This window comes from Xiphophorus hellerii, chromosome 16 (genome assembly GCF_003331165.1).
Source record: "Xiphophorus hellerii strain 12219 chromosome 16, Xiphophorus_hellerii-4.1, whole genome shotgun sequence".
NCBI classification, from domain to species: Eukaryota; Metazoa; Chordata; class Actinopteri; order Cyprinodontiformes; family Poeciliidae; genus Xiphophorus; species Xiphophorus hellerii.
This window is the reverse complement of record NC_045687.1, coordinates 2,557,130-2,578,347: the sequence shown is the minus strand read 5'-3', so window position 1 is coordinate 2,578,347 and position 21,218 is coordinate 2,557,130. Positions and strand designations below refer to the sequence as shown.

The window sequence follows — 21,218 nt, the reverse complement described above, 5'->3', positions numbered from 1 at the left end:
AGACTTTCTACATAGACAAACTTTAGTCTGCTAGAGTTTGATTAAATAGGGCCGGTGAGAATGCACCCTAAGAATGAGACCGTCTCTGACGCATGCGCAAATGTATTATTTGCAGTGTTTGTCAATATGGTGAAGACCGGATTCAACCTAAGCAGGTTACCAGTCCGTAACACAGTGAATTAACCCCTCTATCTTAATGTGGTGAAGGAGTTTGAGGAGTGCAATGTCCCACTAGTGAGGTGATATTCCATGTCTCTAGACCCAAATGATGATGGAATTGGCACATCCAGGTCCTGAAACTGATCTGCCACTGAAATCCCATTGCTCCCTTCGGTACTGGACCCACATGGACATGGCTTCCTGAAGCTTTTTATAAATTGGCCCTTCTGAACCCCTGGAGCCAAGATCCCATCAAGCAAGCTCCTTCCCCATGCCTGCCTTCAGGAGGGTTTGTCCTAATCTGGATGAAGTTGAGCAATCACAAAATCTTCAAAACTTTCTTTATCTGACCTCTCCACTGAGGATGGATCCTTGAAAAGTTGAAAAATAAACCAAAAGTTGATGATGGATATTGTAATTCAATTATCAGATTTGCTGTGTTTTCTCTCAGATAATTGTATGAAAGCTGTTCAATGATCACCGGTTGGTGGCCTCTGTTCTTTAGAGAACATGGAATCTGAATGAGCCATGTTCAAGACCTCCATCACAGATGTGACTTCCAGAAGTAGTGAACTGAAGGTCATTGGTACCTGAAGGTGGAGGGAGGTAAGATGAGCAGATCTGGGTCTGTGGAGTGTGTGATGATGGGTGTGTGATCAGAAACTTGTGTTGTGATGAGCAGAACTGTAATCGTGGTGGCAGATTCAGTCGGTATAAATCTCACACACTCGGCCCCCTGTCTCTGGTTTCCTCCTCATTTCCAGGTTTTACTCCGCCCTCTCGTCTCCGTGGCACCAGCAGCTGTTGGGAGTCATCAGTTTTACTTTCTGGTGTAAAATTACAAGGAGGACGATGACCCAGCTCATTCCAATACACACACACACACACACACACACACACTTCATTCCTTCATGTGTTCCTACATGGCTGTCTTTCAGCTCCTCCTCACCTCCCTCTGATCAGCCGCTAACCTCCTCCTCCTCTGACCTCTTCACCGTTCCTCCCTCCTTCCTCTCTGTCCTCAGATTAATCTGTTGATGCTTTCTCTGAAGCTTCAAACTAAACTGAGCTTAATGTCTGAGTTACAGAGATGTGTGAAATATTCCTTCACATATTTTCTGATGAAGATCGTTCAACCCTCGTCAGTCCAAGTCAGTCTTTCAAGTCTCAGATGATCACATAAATATTGGACTTCGGAGAGATAAATTCCCAATCAGCAGCTCTTTAGTCCATTTGAAATAAACTCTGCTCTCTTCTCCCCTTGGTACAGTTTGTCTGTGGAGATATGAAGACAGCAATCCCACTAGGATGATTCATTGTGCTATAAAATGGCTCCATGTACCTTGAAAATACATAATGCTGCCCCTTCAAAATTATTTGTTACAGTTTTAGACAACTTTACCAGAAATAAAGCCCAGAAGCACACAATGTGATTAAATTCTAATTTTTTCTACTAATTTATGAACACAGCCTCAGGTTTCTGTATTTGCAAATGGTTTTTTAGAGACAGGATTTTAAAACTGTGTCTAAAAACAGTTTTAAAGGCCAAAATTCTGATGGGCACAAAATTATGACTCAAAATGTTGCAACACATCTTCATCTCCAGAGCTGAACTAATTCATCCAGATGAGCAGAAAAGCCTGGAAGGAATCCTGGATTTGACTCGACTCAGGAAGCCGTCTGCAGGAGCCACATTGTACCACTAATAAACCACGGGGTCACGACCTTTAGTTGTCAGACCTTTACCTCTGACCTCCGCAGCAAACCAAACAACATCTTCAGGCGAATGTAGATAAACACCAGAAGACAAAACAACTCAGCTGAACCTGGAGAGGTTTGAGATCCTTTGGTGGTGTCTTACTAAAGACGTGGTTACCACGGCAACTAATTAGATGCCCTCGTTATCCCTTTGCTGCATTTCTGCAACTACATCCGACATGAAGCTCATCGCAACTCTCAGTTCAAAGCAGTTCTTTTTGTGAAGATCATTTCATCATCTTCATCACCGGTGTTCCCTGCAAGGTGTCGATAAATTCACACACTCGCAAACATTAACATCACTTCCCAAAACAGCCGGAGCACTTGCAAGGAATATGAGACGGGTATGGATGTATTTAAGGTGCATCTGTGAATGCGTTTATGAAGAAACCCGAGTCCTATTTCTCCGGCTGCTGTGATCTTCTCCACTGATTTAATAGGCCTTACAGTGTGTTTGTGTTTGTGTGTGGGGGTGTGTGTGTGTGCTTGGAGTGCATCCATCACCAACAAGTCACCGAGTCTCTTGTCACGCTGATAACCGGCGCCACACAAAAACTCCCAGTCTGCTTCATCATGCTGGTCTCTTTTTCACCACTAGATGGGGACGTCGCATCTGCAAACAATTTCTATTTATGGTTTCAACTGTTTCAACTTCCTGAATATCATCTGACCCAAAGCATTTAGTCATTATAGACTTTCAGGAATATCTGTTAGCATCTGTTCAGCTAAAGCAGAATCAGTTAATCTGTGATAGCTGGGTAGTAACGCAGTATTTTTACTGCTCTGTATTTTATACTTTATCTCTACTCTTAATTGAGTAAACTTTCTGGATCATCTCCCCACTGTGAGGAACTTCACTGAATATCTGCCGGTTTTGCTAAAGTTTTATGAAAGAAATTGATTTGGAAAAATGTTTTCTTTTGCCTGATTTTGTTATTTTGTAATTGTGTTATTTATATGAATTACTTTCATTTAGATCTTTAGAATTTCCACATAACTTTATATTTTGGTCCATCAAATAATGTAAATTTTAAATATTAAGTACTCGATGTTTTGATCAGTACTGGAGTTACTCCAGATTACTTGTGTAATTTCTTGAACGGCTATTTTTTACTTTTACTTGAGTAGTTTTATTATGAAGTATTTCTACACTTGAGGAAAATTTCTGGATTTTCTACTCACTGAATGAAGAACAAACATGTTTTAACCAAAAATTCACCAGACACAGACACACACCTGCACTCTGCCTGTGAGTCAGGACTTGGCAGCATCATGGACTCAGTTTAGATGTTTTCCTGCAGTCGGAAGCAGCGATGTTCTAACAACTTGAAACAGTTTTTAAATCATGCAACTGTGATCAATTATCTCTGAAAAAATAATCAGAAACAAGAAGTCACCTCTGCAGCTTTCATCCACTTAGAAGAAACAATCTGAACGGGTTTCTGCTCATTCCTGCTGACATGAGACACTCGTCGCTTCGAGGGAACATACTGATAACGCCATCATGCTCCCTGAGCCGCTATCAGGCTGCTGTTCCAGCTCGCTGGGATGTTGTTTCACACCGATAGAGAAAAGTCTTCCTGTTTCTAATGGAGCCACACACTCATGCATGCGAGTGTGTGTAACAGTAGACGGTTGAACGCTGCTGGATCAGGTCAGAAACGTTCGGTATTTCCGCCCTTGCAGTTGGATTTTCACGCTAAAGTCAGCTGCTAAATTTGAGCAGGAAGCCAATGACGGACCATCAAAGTCCTCCTGCAGGCAGGGGGCGCTGTTTAACTGCACACTTTTTCAAATTGTCCTTGTTTAAATATTTTTTTTCAGTTTTAGTCTCTTTCATTGCATTACAGTTAATAATAATAATAATAATAATAATAATAATAATAATAACAACACACCACACATATATTTCTTTTTTTTCTTTATAAATTCTCAAAGCGTTGTTTGGTTGTCTATGATGGCTGTTGTAGATGGAAAAAAAGGGATTTATTTCCACAAAAAAACTCAGAAATTTTCAGATTAAGCTCAGAAACCTTTTAGAAAAAATTAGGAAATTTTTATGAGCTTGAAATGTCAAAAAATTTGTGCAAAGAAACGCAAAAATTTTGAGATTTTAAATATTTCCTAGAAAAAAATGTGAAATTTTTTGAGCTCACAAAGTCAAATTTTTTTTAAAACATTTTCTGAGTTTCAAAAGGGGAAATTTTTGACTTTTCAAGCAAAGAAATTTATAATTTTTTCCAGAACATTTCTCAGGTTAAGCTAAAAAATTTTTAGTCTTTTTTTGCAAATATTTAACATTTTTAGCTGAGAAATTTCCTTAATTTTAACAAGGAAATTTCTGGAATTAATCTATATCAAAATATAGATTTTTATTATAAAATTTTTATATTTTGGACCTCAGAAATTACCTTGTTTTTTCTGCTAATTTTTTTTTAGCAGAAATTTACTCATTTGTTTCTATTACCAATGGCCCTAAAACTTCATTGTTGTTGTCTGGCTGTGTTTTCTAGTACGTGGTCTTTTATCTAAAAAAGAAAATGTAATACACACACACACACTCAAACTTTAGCACCAACTAATCCAACTATTATGAACTTTTCAACAAAAACTGAGTAACCAGAGAGAACCCATGAATGCAATATCCATGCAGAAAGGTTGGGATTTAAACCCCTGACCTTCATGCTGCAAGGCTGCAGTGCCTCTCCAGCATGCAGCCGTCACCGAATCAGAGTGAGAAAATAAAAATTAGCATCATGAACAGTGGGTTCTGTTTGAATAAAAAAAAAGAAACAAAAGAATGACCAAAAAGCTTCTCCAAAACAGCAACAACTTAAATGCAACAAATCTTTGTTCACTGCACTAATAAAGCTGCTTCAAAGCAACAGTCTGTCTTTTCTCAAAAATCCAGCAGCTTCAGTTGAAACATCTGGATAACAAAAGAAAAAAAGATTTGTAAAAATTCAAGTGTTCTTAACTGACCCAGCTTCAGAGGGAAAGTGGAGACAAAACAAACAACAGTCTAATTCAAGATGAGTTCTAAAGCCTGCAAAAAAGCCAAATATCTTTAACAATTCACTGGATTTTTACTTCCAAACAACATGCTGTAGGAACAGTTCAGTCCACTGCAGGACTGAAAACATTCAGTCCGGTTCCGACAGCAGCAGCCATGAAAGCTGATGAAGAATCGATCTTATCGCTGTAGAAAAACCAAAACACCTGAAAACCAAATGATCCCTGTACTGGAAAAACAAACACTGGAGGCTTTTTAGATCTTTTTCATTGAAGTTTCTCTGTAGAGAAAACAGAAACAATCGAATTGTTGATATTTCCTGAGCACTGCAAAAACACAAAATCTTACCAAGTATTTTTGGTCCAGTTTCTAGTGCAAATTTCTCAGTACACTTGAAATAAGACAAAACTAACTAACAAGTAACTTTTCAGCAACATATAGGAGCTTGTTTTAAGTTAATAATTCCTCAATATTGATGATTTTTTCTTCAATATTGAGGAATGGCACTTATAACAAGACATTTTTCCTTCTGGTGGACCTTGTAATGTTTAGTCAAAATTAAGGAATTATTGACTATATCTTCCTGAAAAGTTTCTGGTAAGTTTGTTTTGTCTTATTTCAATTGTACTAAGACATTTGCACTAGAAATTAGACCAAAAATACTTGGTAAGATTTTCTGTTTTTGCAGTGAACGCTGCTGTGCACATGAGCAAACAATCCTAGCGATACTTTTTGTTAGCGTAATCTCAGTGTAATTAGTTTAAACATTTTGACAGCTGTTGTGTTTTTCATTTTTTTCTTGGAATCAGGATCATCTTATCTCTGCACACAACGCTGGAACTGGAACATTTTAACTTTTGTTTTTCTGTTTATTTGCTTTTTATTGCAAAGATGTTTGGAATGAGATCACAACTCATTATACAAACATTCTGCAGGTAACTATCCTCCTGATCACAGGTAGAAAAGAGGAGAGACACTCAGATTGCACAGAGATTTAAATTAGTTTTTTGGAAAAGTCTTTAGTTTCAATCTTAGCGGATAAAATATAGCAGTAAAGTTTCATGAAGGAAATGAGTTAAAAACATATTTAGACTTATTTTGTCTGCTTTCCATCTGTTTTCTATTTAAACAGAATGCTAATATTTGTTCAGCTGATCTTGCTGGATCCTAGACTTTCTCTCTAAAATACTTTAAACATGCATTGGACTTCGGACATATCGGTTCTGGAGTACCACAAGGTTCTGGTCTTTCACCCTTTTCACTGTCTGTGACAGTGAACGCCTCACCAGAGAGCCGACTGGGAAAACTTTTAACGTTTCCCTGCAGCTGATATCTTAATGACATGTCTGCTTAGAGACAATTTATCAACTCTACTCAGTTTAACGACTTTGTTTATGCCTCCACAGCAGCATGAAGAACTCATTCATTGGACCATCAGAATGTTTCACAAGATGTCGAGTGCATAAATCCATGTAATAGTCATTAATATAAAAATGGATCCCAAAGTCTCCATCTGGTTTTTGAAGACGACATTAGACCCCGCAGGCGGGCGTAACACCAGCAGCAGCTTCCCGCACAGCTCCAATGCTGCTGATGCTCAGGCCTTCATTCAGATGCCGGCAACTGGAGAACCTGGAACCAAACTCTCACCACCTCACTTTGTAAAACCGGGACGGCTGCGTGGACGACGGAGCTGAGGTGTGAGGAAGTGGAGAGCAAGTCGTTCAAAGATCTACATGATGAGACGAGTCTGAAACGGGCCGATGTCTGGATGTCTGGGACAGGAAGTCAAAGGTAAACGCTCCTCAATCAGCACATCTGGAACAAAACATTGACTTGTTTTTGCTCCATGGGATTTAGTCTGTCAAGGTTTTTACACTATTTTTAAAATGCTAGCGCAGAGCAGATTTTCCCAACAATTTAACAAATCCTCTAAATCAGAGTAAAGGTAGAAGAGCAGAGGACCGGTGAACATTTCGGGTAAATATCACCAAGTATTATTGTCTCATTTCTAGTGCGAATATCTTACTACAATCAGGATTCCTTTATTGTTATTGTGCAAGAAAGCACACAAAAAAAAATAGCAACTCAAATAAATACATACAAAATATAAGTAAATAAATATAGCAGTTCCTTCTTGCACTAGGACCTACTAGGTATGTTGCAATAAATCAATTAATTGCATAATAAATAAAGATGAACTCAATAATTTGCATTTGCATGATTGTTTTTCTCATTTCTATTTGCCTTTCTACCAAAAACTGGTTGACTGCAGTTTTCAGCCTGGTGTTTTGGTTTCAACTAGCCCCTTTTGTGAAGGTTGATTTTGCTTGCAGAGAATTTATAATTAATTTTTTTGTTTATTTATTTAGAATACTTTACATTTTAGAATGTAAAGTTTATTGATCTTTCAGAATGTGTTTCTGCATTATATGACTTGAAAATGTCTCAAAACAATATTATCACTTTTGCAATAAATTCTGGGACTTAGTGTTTTTGACAATTAAATGCATTTTCACCCAAAAAGCAACTTTAATCCCACTGAAAACCTGAGTCTGTTGATCAGAGTCAATGATCCCGGCAGCAGTTTCACCTTCAGCTTGATGAGGTCAGGATAAAACCACAGACAACTCCTTCCCTCCCTTCAGTTCACGCCTAATGGCTGCAGCGTCTGCTGACATCCACCAAATAACAAGCTAAGTATTCGTGCTGAACTGATCCAGCACCACATGCATCAAACAGCTGCATGGACTGCGAACAGACGCATGCTGCAGCCGGGTTGTGTTCTCTGGAGCGCGGCGGCCCTGAATGCTGGTGTTGGATTTTGCTGCGTTCGCCTCTGATTGAGTCGTTGCGAGAGACAAACTCTGTGACAGTCCACGCCCGTTTCTCCAGTTTCCCTCGGAAATCTCTGCGGACAGAAACGAGCCACAGAGTGGAGCCGCTGCCAAACAGCGACACACACACACACACACACACGCACCCACACACACCATTGCAGACTCGCAAAAGGATCGCATTGCAATTCAGATGCCAAGAAACTTCTAACTCCTAAAGCATATGTGCTGCCGTCACACATGTGTCGGAGACTCCAGTTCGGTTTTGCTTCTGAAGCAAAATGCTTGAAAAAATTCATAAATCTCTCAGTTTTATGGTTTGAGCCAGAAATAAACCACTCAAACTCTGATCGGGCCAGGAAGAAGATAAAATCAGAAAACATTTGTCATTTTATCTGAACGCACAAATCATTCTGAGGAAGTTAGAAATGTGACGTTCAGTTAAAATAAAAGTTTACAAACATTACGGGGTCATCAAGACGGATGATAAAGTAGCGGGTTATTTGTCTCTAAAGTGAGGCTAAAACTCAATATTAAGAAGACAGAAATTAAGTAACAATAACTGAGTCAGCAGCAATATATTCAGGAAATTAATCCATTCACAGATTTTGTTTTATAGAGAAGTTCTCAAATATTATATTTGACAGAAAATGCAACTTAAAAAGTTGACATGTGGAGAAGCAATTATAGAAACTGATACAATCTTAGTTTAATCAATGTCTGTTTTGATCATTTATTTACTGTTTATTCACTTATTTCTTGCCATCTTAGTTTATTTCTTGTGTTAATTCAGTCACTCATTGATTTGTTTCTGGATTTATTTTAGACTATTTACTTTTTCAAGCTGTTTGTATCTTAAAATCAGAGATTGGAAGAGGAGCAGCACGACTTAAACATAAATTTACTCAGGTAAAGGTAAAAAGTTGCCGTCCGAGAACTGACTTAAGTATAAAAATGTCAGTGCAGTGGAAATGTTGGTATTTTAAGGGCTAAAATGAAAATAATTCATATAAATAACATAATTACAAAACAAAAAATCTGGCAAAAATATATATTTTTTCAAATCAATTTCTTTCAATATGATATTTATAAACTATATATTGAAAGAATCGTGCAGCTGTACGACTGTATCGGGTCATAGACAGAAAAAAGGTCACATCTGCCAGAAAACTCAAAGGTTTGTGAGAAAACAGTTCAGAAATATCTAGATTAATCTTAGAAATTTTCTAGAATTTTTTTTTTTTTACTTTTGAAACTTAGAAAACTTTCAAAAGTGGAAAATTTTCCACTTATGAAAATTTTACATTTCCAGTTTTTTCTAGAAAATTCATGAAACTAACAGTTTTTTGTTGGACATTTTACTTCAATAAATTGTGAAGAAGCAATACTTGACAATAAAATTACGTAAGTAAGAGTTAAAAGTGCAGCGTAGATTTTTCCCCCAAAATTACTCAAGTAAATGTAACTAGTTACTACACAACTGTAAAAAACCTTTTTTATTTCAGGTAAAAGATGACGTTTCTGACAGTAGGTTTCTTATTCTGCTGCTATTCCTGCTGTGGAGGAGGAGTGCTACTCCTCTCAGTAGTGACGCCTAGTGGTCGAGGAGAGAACTGCTGCTAGAATATGAAAATAAACATGAAGAGATTTTTTGACTTAATGTGGAGGAAATATTGATCCTGAAGAAACACTTCGCTGTGACCTGTGAGTTTAAAGCTATGCAGATTTGGGTTCTTCAGAATGAGGTTCTTTTTAAAAGCTACTAGTTTTGGTTCTCTGTGTCAGAACATCACTTTCCCGTTCATTTTGGGGAATGATGTACTTTTATAAGTGTTTTTTTTACCAATTGCATCTCTAATCTTCTCTATCTCCACTTTTACTGGAGTAAAATTTCTGGATTTTCTACCCACTGAATGAAAAACAAACACGTTTTAACCAAAACCTCCCCAGACTCAGAGACACACCTTCAGTTTCTGTTAAAGTTTCACAAGTTTTTTATTGAAAGAAACTGATTTGGGAAAAAATGTTTTTATAATTTTTTGTTGCTTATATGAATTATTGTCATTTTTGTCTTTAAAATACCAAAACTTCCACTGAACTTTATATTTTGGCCCGTTTGCTGAAATGATTGATAATTTGATCAGTTACTCTGTAGTTGAGTATCTTTTTACCAGTAATTTCTTGGACGTTACTTTTTACTTTTACTTGAGTAAAACTATGTTGAAGTAGTGCTGCTGACCTCATAGTGCAGATGAACTTTGACCTGATCAACTGCAGTGGACACCAGGCCTGATGGCGGCATCACTTCATCTGCCTCTCGTCTTCCCCTGAAGCGCCGATCACTCAGGAAGAAGGTAAATCTGGACTCATCAGACCGTCACTCTGCAGTTTTTAAAATCTTTATGTTTTCTTGCAGATTGAAACAATTTTTCCAGCTGGCCTCACTGGTTAGTTTTTCTCTTCTGTTTATTTTTCTTCACATATTTTGCAGAGGATCATTGTTTCACTGATGAAGATCCAAATGTTTTGGTGAAATTGAACAATTTGTGTTATTTAGTCTCAGAGCATCAACCTGATTGATTGTATTGCATTAGATTTATTTTGTACAGCCAGTGCTACTCACTATAAATATTAATATTACCTGAGGTCGACTGCTTTGTTTTAAATCAGAATGTATTCAACTAATTCAATAAATTAATCGCATAATCAATTTAAACAAGCTTGATCATTTTCTTTTGCATGATTGATTTTTTTTGTGTGTTTTTCTTTCTGCCAAAAACTGGATGAGTAAAGGCTTCAGTCTGTTGCTATGGTTACAACTATACTGCAAAATCACAAAATCTTACCAAGTATTTTGGTTTACTCCTAGTGCAAATATTTTTAGAGCACTTAAAATGAGACAAAACTAATTTAAAAGTAACTTTTCAACAAAAATTTACTTGTTTAAAGCCAGTAATTTCTTCGTATTTATTTTTAAAAAGTATTAGGTCCACTGGCAGATTAATTCACTTTTAACAAAACATTTTTCTCATAAGTGAAATAATCTGCCAATAGAACTGGCAGATTTTCAGAAATATTAAGGAATAATTTACCTAAAACAAGCTGCTATATCTTACTGAAAAGTTACTTGTAAGCTTGTTTTGTCTGATTTTAAATTTACTAAAATATTTACCCTAGAAACTAGACCAAAAATATTTGACAATATTTTCTGATTTTTTCTTTGTGTATTCCTTCTATTGATGGACAATTTTCCTTACAGACACCTAAGTGTCCATTTTACTTGTTGTTTCGGTTGTTTTGTTTATTTATTGTGGATATTTTAAAAGTGTTCTGGTTCCAGTGTTAAATGTTTATTAGAAATTAAAGTTTATTGATCTTTGAGAGGATGTGCTTGTGGTTTTATTCTATTACTGTTATATAGTTCTTAAAAATGGTCTCAAAATATCATAATAACTTCAGAGACCAATTTTGTTATCAGGATAAGCGTGTATGCAGCTGAGTTTAAATTATGTGGTTTAATTTAATAAATCTGCTCTTTTTCTCTTGCGAAACACCTTGAGATGAGATCTGTTGTAAATTTAATTACACTGCAAAAACACAAAACCTTACCAAGTATTTTTGCTTCAGTTTCTAATCCATATATGTTAGTACACTTAAAATAGGACAAAACTAACTTCTTAGAAAGATGTAGAAGCATTTTTTAAATAAATAATTCCTTAATATTGATGGAAATGTTCTTGTTCCATTGGCAGATTATTTCACTTGTAACAAGACATTTTCCCCATGTTATAAATTAATTCATCTGCCAATGGAACTTGAGCTTTTTAATCAATATTAAGGAGTTATTTACTTAAAACAAGCTTCTATTTCTCACTGAAAAGTTAGTTTTAAGTTGCTTTGCCTGATTTCATTTGTACTGAGATATTTGCACTAGAAGCTGGACTAAACTGACTTGGTAATATTTAATGTTTTGCAGTGCAGCTGGAGACTCAACCTGCTGACCGCTCTCTCCCGCGGGGCTCACCTGTGTGATGCAGCTTCAGCAACCCGACCTGCGCGATAATTTGCCCAGATTGAAAGTTTGCCGAGAAAGAAAACGCGACCTCATCTCCTAGCTTACATACCGTGCTAATGCAAAGCCTGCCGTGCTAATCTGACCGGCTAACTGCTGCTTCCTGTGGCAGATGGTTGACCTTTCAGCGTGACCCTGTTCAGTTAGCGGTTAGCCGGGCCACAGCCTCACTGAGCTAATTTAAACCCCAGCAGTTGTTGGTGGCAGCAGTTGTTAATATCTGATCTCTTATCGGTAGGTTGAACGCAGACCGATCTATAAATACCATCTGCTAGTTTATGCTAACCCCAGACTGGACCGTGCTGCACAAAACTGAACCTGAAGCTCATCATCTTCATCATCATCAACAAGTGGCTCCTTAAACTATTAAAAGTCTGAGTCATATTTAGTGATGGATAATGTGGCAGAGCGTAGATCTCTGCTGCGGTCTTAGGTTTACAGTCACGGGATCGTCCTGCTGATGTTGCTTCACACGTCGGACCCAGAACCATCTGAGCTCCGGCGCTGCTGATGGGATCCAAACTGCTGCTCTGACCAGCAAACCGCAGAAAAACACAGTTTCTCTTCTCCCATCAGCTTCCAGGTCCGGTTTCTTCACCCCTAGGAGAACCTCAGGGCTCAGTTCTAGGGCAGTAACTAGGTACATTTACTAGCATAAATTTTTGTGTACTTTTAGGAGTATTTTTACTATGCTGTACTTTTTATTTTTACTTGAGTAATTTTATTATAAAATATCTGTGCTCTTACTTGAGTAAAATATCTGGATTTTCTACCCACTGAATGAAAAACAAACACGTTTTAACCATTAGTTCACCAGACACAGACACACACCTGCAGTTTTTATTAAAGTTCAAAAATTTGATTTGTAAATTTTGAAAAAAAAAAAAAAGAAATAATCATCTTTTGCCCAATTTAATAATTTTTTGTTATGAATTGTAATTTTGGTACTAAAAATTACAAAATTTCCACTTAACTTTATAGTTTGGGCTGTCTAATATGTAATTTTTAAATATTAAATGATTTGATCAGTTACTTAGCACTTGATGTTTTACCAAATACATTGTACTTTTACTTGAGTAATTTTATTATGAAGTATTTCTATTCTTACTTGAGTAAAATTTTTTGATTTTCTACCCACTGATTTAAAAACAAACATGTTTTAAATAAAAATTCACCAGACACCTGCAGTTTTTGTTAAAGTTTCATAATTTTTTTAATGAAAGAAACTGATTTGGAAAAAAATTATTTAACCTAATTGTATTATTTTTTGTTACTTCTATAAATTATTGTCATTTTGGTCCTAAAAATACCAACATTTCCACTTATCTTTATATTTTGGTCCATCTGATGATGTAATTTTCAAATATTCAATCATTAATAATGTGATCAGTTACTTGCTATGAGAGCGGGCTTCGTACCAAAGACTTTTTCACTCTTTAGTAATTTCTTGGATGTCTATTTTTTACTTTGACTTGAATAATAATATGATGAAGTATTGCTACTTTTACCTGAGTAAAAGTAATCATCAGGCTAAGCATTGTTTGTTTATTTATTTTAGGTTTTTGGGGTTTTTTTATTTTGTATTTTCAAAGTTCCTGTCAATTTTTAACATTTTTTAACTCAAAAACACGATAAACACCCGCTGCCTTCAGGCTTAGCAAGTTTTCTGGGGAAGTTTTCTTCTTCTGATTTAGTCCTGCATAAAAAACCCAACACCACTAACTTTGGTGTAAAAATGGATCCCAGCCTAAAAGTCGACTCACTTGTCAACGCTGCGGTCCAGTCCGCTTGCTTTCAGTCATGTCTAGACGCCACAGAGAGACACTGATCCACGTTTTTATCGCCTCATGTCTGAATTACTGTACCTCTCGTTTGACTGGATTTCATCAGGTGTCCCTCTCACTGCTACAGTACAAAATGTGTCTCTTTAACTCGTGCAAGCCAACGAAAGCACATAGCTGTGCTTCTTGGTTTCCTTTACTGACTTCCCCTTCAGTTTTGAATCCATTAAAGTAAAACAAACATTTTTTGTGTTATGTAGCAGTTAAATTTGCCCCAGAACCAACTTAAGAGCAAAATAAAACCCTACTCCTTACATTTTCCTTCTTATTTTGAGAAGTTTGTAATTGAATTTATTAGGAGCACGACTCATCCAGAACCGGTTTAAAAACAAAACCTCCAGGGATGAGCTTCTATTTTCACTTTAAAAAATGTAAACATAACAATCAGTTCATGTGGAAAACAAGAAACTTGAATTAAGACGAGATGTAAATCGGAGAGAAGGTTTCCGGATGAAAGTGTCACTTGGAGCTGTGGAGAAGCTGTTTTTAGAAACCACAATCATCGAAAACCCATCCAACAGATCAAGGTTTGACCTCACTGTGTAATCTCAGCTCTGCATGCTCCACCACAGACACACACACCCACACACACACACACACACGGTTCATATCGCACCTCACTTCCATCTGAAACACTTGACTCCAGCTTACCTTCTTCTGCTTTTTCCAAACTAAATCCGGTAAACATCCGATTCCCAGCAGGACGGTTACCTATCGGTCTGTTTTCCAGCTCGTCTTCCTCTCTCTGGGTCCGTCTGCCGTCTTCAGCTTTGCTTCTCTGACTGAAACATGAGAGGTCAGGTAGTGTGTCTTCTCAGACACGCACACAGAAACACACACACAGGAAGCCACATGCTCATCAGTTCCCTGCTAATTATTTTTTCCCTCCAGTCTGATGTGACCTGGGTTTAGTTAGTATTTTTTTGCGCAGGAGGAGAACTAAAACCCAAACCTCGACCAGAACCACTTGGCATCAACCCTCCTCTGCACAGACATCACCACCTCACACTGGGGCTTTGGAGGATCTGTCTATGCAGAAGCAAGAAGAAATGATGAATCCAACCTGGTGTCTTCTCTGCTCTGTCATCCGTCTCCTCTGTATCATATTCAGCTTCTTTATTATTCTTGTCATGTTTACGATTTGAAGTGCAGCAACAGTCAGAAAGAGAAGAAATGAGGGAGCGAGACTAATTAACACAACAATTGAACTTGAAGTAAAACTGAAGAGAAACTGAAAATCAATGGCCTGACAAAAGAATAAAGTAAGAGTGTTTTCATGCCTGTTAGCCTGATAAATCACAACTTTTGTTACATTTTCAGCTGCTGCTGTTCTCTTTCTCACTGCATTGTGTCAAACCAACCAAACCCTGAAAAACAGTTCCCCTCCTCGCCTGCGGTGGAGCTGCAGCAAGAACCACAGAAGGAAGTGATACATAAACCCCTGAGGAAGACAATGAGAAACTTGCGTCTTCACGAAATGTTAACAAAAATGGACTGGTGTCAGATTTTAGCGGTTGTAGGATTTCTCTTTTGTCTTTTTTAAAAGAATAAGAGCGATTTCTTTCAGGGTTTTTTTTTTTTGGTGGAATTTACCCAGAATGCCCTGCGGTACAATCCACTTTCTGCTTTTGGAGCGGTGTTGTTTACATAACGTATTTGAACCGCACCAGAGTTCACTTCAGCCGAACAGAGTCCTGGGTTTTCAGGTGGACCACAGTTCATTCATATCTCCCCAAACAAACAAACTGGATTTGGATTAAAGTGGACTAAACTGGGCTGGTGTGAATGCACCCTAAGAAACCAAACACAAAGGAATTACACTGGGATGGAAATACCTTTTGAGCAATAATGAGTGCAGAGAAATGAATTAAATGATGCAAAATCTAACATACATAAATAAACAGAAAAGAAAATGATCCATTACTACAACCAAACTGCATTTTTTAAAAACTGTCAGCAGCAACAGAGCAGAACAATGTAACCAACAGAGATCTTAGCAGCGTTGTAATTAAAGAGTCAGAATCTCAACATGGTGATGCTCATAGACATTGTTTGGTTACAAACATAATCTCAAGCTTTACTTTTAGAGGCAGTCTTACATGTGTCTTGTAAAATAAACATGTTTCCACCATGTCTAACTGCTCCCAGTTTCTCAGTGGAAAATTTGATTTTGGGTTTGGAGGACCTTTGGAAAAGGTCCGGCTAAATTCACACCTCGTTTGTTTTTGCATTTATCACAATAAAAATATGGATGTGTTAAGTTATGTTTAATGTTCTATTACTTTAATGGATGTTATAATGCAGGCGTGTTTATACAGTGGTATAAATAAGTGGTAGTTTCCATTTATAAATAGGAGGAACTTTTAAGTTATTGTTGAATGTTTTTTTTTAAAATCTGATTTGTACATTTCCTTATCTGTTGCTGTCTTTAATGCACATTTTAATAACCATAAATCCACATATTCAATAATAAGCATCTAAAACGTATAATCTAGATGCTCTTAGAACTTAAACGCAAGGGTTAATAAAATGAATGGAGGTCAAACCAAAGTCGATGATATGAGTTTTGCTTTTAGTCCACTAGAGGGAGCACTAGTCACCCACACAGATCTCTCTGAGTGATCCAGCATCAAATAAGTAGAGTTTTAAAGTAAAAAAGTAAAAGTACTTTGTTACTGTACTTAAGTAGATTTTTCAGGTATCTGTACTTTATTTGAATATTTATTTTTCTGATGATTTTTTACTTTTACTCCCTAGATTTTAAGAGAAATACCTGTATTTTTCTCCTTACATTTTCATTTATGGCTTGTTACTTCCATAATGAAAAATAATTATGAGGAGTCAAATCAAATCATAAAAAATCCACATCTCACACAAAAAGTGTTATAGTGTCAGTAACTCTCCATTCAGTTGGATGCAGCCCAAGCAAAGCAGAAGAACAAACTGTGGCCTGAGCAAAACAACATGGATGGAGACTTTAACCTGAGTGACATCGCAAACAACAGAGGAACACATTTCCCATTTTTAACCTTATTTTAAAAAATCCAGATACTATATATATATATATATATATATATATATATATATATATATATATATATATATATATATATGTATATATATATATATATATATATATATATATATACATATATATATATATATGGGGGGGGGGGGGGGTGTATGTGTGTGTGTGTTTGTATGTGTGTGTAAATCAATTGTCATTGTCCCTCTAAATTATTCTAAAGATAAACTAATATTGTTCTTAAAAATGTACATTTTGAAAACATAAAAAATATATTTTCTTCAGTCCTACATTATATAAAATGTTACTTTTCTCTAATTTATTCTAAAACTATATTAGGGATGGACTATAAAACATATAGTACTATTAACATGAGTTTTACTAGACGTTGAAATTTGGACTGTAACGGGCAACTCCGCCGAACGGCGCCATGTTTGCTTTTTATGAGCGTGAGGCGCATGCGCCAAGCTATATAGCCTTATGACGCCACGTGAGCCCTTGATGAAGACGCGGTTCGCACCTGGGAGTAGGAGACATGAAAGCAGCGTGCTGATACGCATCCATTCTGGAACCCGGATTAAAAAATGGACTTTTCTGATCTTCCAAGACGCTGAATCCGAGTGGACGCCAAACTTAAATAACTGAACTTTCGTGGATGAACCTGAAATGGTCTCTTTGCCGAATGGGCCTAGAAGGGTGGCGTCCACCTGCTAGCGTGGACGCCACCAGGCCACGGGAGCGCCATGATTGAAATCCCTGCGTTTGTTATTCGGTAAGTTACTTTTAGGATACCTTATTCGAAATTGTTTGCTTCGACGGTGATGAAGTTATTGAAGCCGTTTTCTGTGTTTAAACAGAGCAGCAGAGGAGCAGCAGAGGAGGAGCGACCCGACCATGGCGTCTCAACGGCGGATTGTTTGTTTGCTGGCGTCCCGGAAATATCTGAGGAATAAAAATGGCGTCTGGACTTGGCAGTATATCGACAATGGATTACCTACGTTGATCTACAATCAAGTTGAGGATCGCTTCGAGCTGCCTGGGGGATCCGCCCGATCCATCAATGGATGGTTTCGATGGCGGGTCCAGAAGACGTCTCCGGGTAGGAGCTGCTGGTTGAAGGCCTACGCTAGGCCTCGCGCTCTGCTGGTTTGGTTTGATTCTGCTGAGAGTCTATGAGCTCAGAAGGATTCTGCTGGTTTAAATCCTTCTGTTTTGGTTTTTGTACTGCAGTTTTTGAAACAACTGCTGTGGTCATGTTGACCTGTGCAGGTTTAGGTGCAATTAGTTGTTGGGATCTTAAGTTCATGGTTAAAAGTCTGTTGTGATGTGAAAGAAAGATGGCTGCCAAGGATTTGGCAAATACAGTTTAGAGGCTACAGGAAGTGATTTACCCTAGTAAATGGTAAATATCGCAAATTAACCTTGATAACATACCTACATATTTAATGTGGCTATGTTGACATATTAGCATAGGTGCATTAAGGTAATTATCTTTTTGATGAATATTATCAAATATCTCTGGGTGAAAATAAGGTATTTCATTTACATTTCTACATGCATACCTTTGTTGTTTGTTGTACCTACTAAATATTTAGTTTCAAATTTTATTTAAATATTTCAAAGGCAGGGTTCATACTTTAATAATTCAATAAATCAAACAAATTTACGTTAAACAATTTCACAAAAACTGTGAAAACTGATTTTATTGCGTCGAAACAAAGCGCGGCCTCTTGCGATTTCATTTTGGAATTTCATTTCTTCTGGACGACGACGCTCAGCGGAGAGATCTACTGGAGCTGCAGGTCGGAGGTCACAGAGGTAATGTTCACACTGTCTAATCAAACTCTTTTCACAGGTTTTCAGCTGAAATTAAATCCATGTTTTTCTCCTAGAGCCACTGGGAGCTGTTTCAGTGTTTTTAAGTGTATGTTTTAAACCCAGTTTCTCTCCTAGTCTAATGAATGGTTGACCTTTTGTTGCACCTAACTGTTTTCCCTCCCTTTATAAAGCCTTTAAAATCACAATTAAGTTGTTTCTTTCAGAGATGAAGCCACCAAAAAGGAGCTTCTACTGCAGCTAAATCCATGTTCTCCTGTAGAAAACTCTCTTTTTCTTCTGTCCTATTTTTTCCTCTATCCTTTCAAATCCCCCGGGGGTAGTGACAGATGGCCTTTCATACAGAACCACATTCTGGTTCTGCTGGAGGTTTCTTCCTGTTAAAGGGAAGTTTTTCCTCCACTGTCACTACAAGCATCCTCAATATGAGGCATTGCTTTAGCTCAACTTTCAACCAATTTAAATAATTGGTGCAATGTTGACCTCTTTTTGAGTCTTCCTTTTAAAGGGAAGTTTTTCTTCTCTATTCTCATGCATCCTCAGTATGGTAAGGATGCATGGGTCAACTTTTCATCAGATTTCATCCTTTAGCAACCCCCCACTGACGGATGGAAAGGCCGTCATCGCCCTGCTGCTGAAGGATGACCTCGGTGACCCCACCATCGGCTTGGCAGTCTGACTCAAGAAATGCTGCAGGTATTTTGCTGTTAAAGATTTTTGCAAGTATGAGTTTTTGAAAAGGGAAAATTTCTTTGAGTTGTTAAAGGGTTTGAGCTGAAACCTAAACTCTTTCTGTTGTCTTCCTGTAATATTGTCCTTCAGGAATCCACCTGGGTCAACCTTTCATCTGACTTCATCCTTAATCAACCCCCACTGATGGATGGAAAGGCCGTCATCACCCTGCTGCTGAAGGATGACCTCGGTGACCCCACCATCGGCTTGGCAGTCTGACTCAAGAAATGTTGGAGGTATTTTGCTGTTAGTGATTTTACAAGTATGAGTTTTTGAAAAGGGAAAATTTCTTTGAGTTGTTAAAGGGTTTGAGCTGAAACCTAAACTCTTTCTGTTGTCTTCCTGTAATATTGTCCTTCAGGAATCCACCTGGGTCAACCTTTCATCTGACTTCATCCTTAATCAACCCCCACTGATGGATGGAAAGGCCGTCATCACCCTGCTGCTGAAGGATGACCTCGGTGACCCCACCATCGGCTTGGCAGTCTGACTCAAGAAATGTTGGAGGTATTTTGCTGTTAGTGATTTTACAAGTATGAGTTTTTGAAAAGGGAAAATTTCTTTGAGTTGTTAAAGGGTTTGAGCTGAAACCTAAACTCTTTCTGTTGTCTTCCTGTCCTATTGTGCTACAGGAATCCACCTGGGTCAACCTTTCATCTGACTTCATCCTCAATCAACCCCCACTGATGGATGGAAAGGCCTTCATCGCCCTGCTGCTGATGGATGACCTCGGTGACCCCACCATCGGTTCGGCACTCTAACTCAAGAAATGCTGCAGGTATTTTGCTGTTAGTAGGTACCGGCAGTCAATTTTTTTTCTTTAGATTTTTAATACTCTAAATGCATTTTTCTATTAAGTGTATTACCAGAAAAGAGAAAAAAAAAAAAAAAAATTCAGCCTGTTATGTCTTAACGGGTTTTGAGATTTTGGGGGGTGGGTGTACCTTGCCCACCTTTGAGCAGAAAAAGATGGGGTTTTTGAAAGCTGATTTCTTAAAAAATAAATCAATTTGACACTTATTAGTAATGACATTTTTTAAATATATATAAATCATAATGCAAAACATGAAAATGTATGGTATAAATGGCTTACTTTAAAAATGAAGATTCTTTAAGAAATGACATTTTGAAAAATAAAACAAATTTCAATATTGACCCTAACAGCTGACATGGCATTTTTGGGATACCAAAAATTGACAAAATCGAGTATTTTTTGACCACTCCCAAAATTTGTATTTTTCCATCAGATTTCTATAACACTTCTCTACCACAGATAAATTAGACTGCTGAATAAAATAAAGGCATCCATTTTTGGCCATCTTTAATAGTTTCCTTGATATTCCTTGTAAGAAATAGGAATTTTCTTGATGTTTAAAAAAATCTAATTTTAGAGAATTTTTGAATTGCACCAAAATGTTTATTTTGTTATGCATTTCATTGAAACTTCCTTCCTAGATGTCAATAAGGCTGCTGCATCAGATAAAAAAAATTTTTTGGCCATTTTTTTATAGTTTTTCTTTCTTTTTTAGATTTTGCTGGCAGAAGATAGTGTTTATTTTTTTTGTAATTTCTTTTTTTATGCAAAACTCCCTACTACCGACCATCTGAAAAAGTGCTGAAGAAAGTAAAGTTTTCATTAAATGTGTCCAGAATTTATTATTTTGGTATAGATATAGTCAATGCTCTGCCCACATGATACTTTTTTGATTTACAAAAAAACTAAAATAATCACCTTTGACAAACCGGGTATGTCTAGAAAGCATATAATGTAATGTTTAATATGATATCACTGTAGGCTCATTTGTTTGCGATGCCAGACCCGGTTTTCTTGGACATTGTTTCAGTGCAGTGTCAGGAGGGGTGCATAAATAATGCGATCTAATCAGGCTTTTCAAAAAATTATGAAAACTATTGGGAAATTAAGTATTTTATTTGCTTCAATATA

At 37.1% G+C, this 21,218-nt stretch overlaps 1 protein-coding gene across 1 annotated transcript in view; it reads right to left on the bottom strand.

The window, feature by feature from the left end:
• Window positions 1-14,462, bottom strand: part of LOC116735190 (sodium channel protein type 4 subunit alpha B-like) — a 32,754-nt gene extending 18,292 nt beyond the window's left edge. Inside the window, exon 1 of the mRNA XM_032586871.1 lies at window positions 14,332-14,462. The gene's annotated coding sequence lies outside the window, so the exon portion shown is untranslated. The remainder of the gene's footprint in view (window positions 1-14,331) is intronic.
• Between the last annotated feature and the right edge of the window lie 6,756 nt (window positions 14,463-21,218).